Source organism: Aptenodytes forsteri, unplaced genomic scaffold (genome assembly GCF_000699145.1).
Source record: "Aptenodytes forsteri isolate BGI_AS27 unplaced genomic scaffold, ASM69914v1 Scaffold105, whole genome shotgun sequence".
Classification (NCBI taxonomy): domain Eukaryota; kingdom Metazoa; phylum Chordata; class Aves; order Sphenisciformes; family Spheniscidae; genus Aptenodytes; species Aptenodytes forsteri.
In genome coordinates, this window is record NW_008796112.1 from 52,895 (window position 1) to 53,189 (window position 295).

Sequence of the window (295 nt, forward strand, 5' to 3'; positions counted from 1 at the left end):
TCCCCTCCCCCGCCAGCCGCCTCCGCCGACGGCGCTGCGCTCCCCGTGCGCAGGCGCAGCGATGGCAACCACTGGACATTTTAAAAAGCCGCTTCAGTCTGTGAAAGAAACGTGAACCATTAAAACCAGCGCAGGAGCCACCCTCCCCCGTCCAACGCGGCCCGCCCAGCCCCGCCGCGCCTCACGGCGGGGAGCGTCGGCCCCTCCACCGCCCCGCTCGCGGGAGGCCCCGCCCCCGGCCTGTCCTGGCCAATGAGAAGGCGCAGGGCGGGAGGGCGGGCAGGGGTTCCCGGTC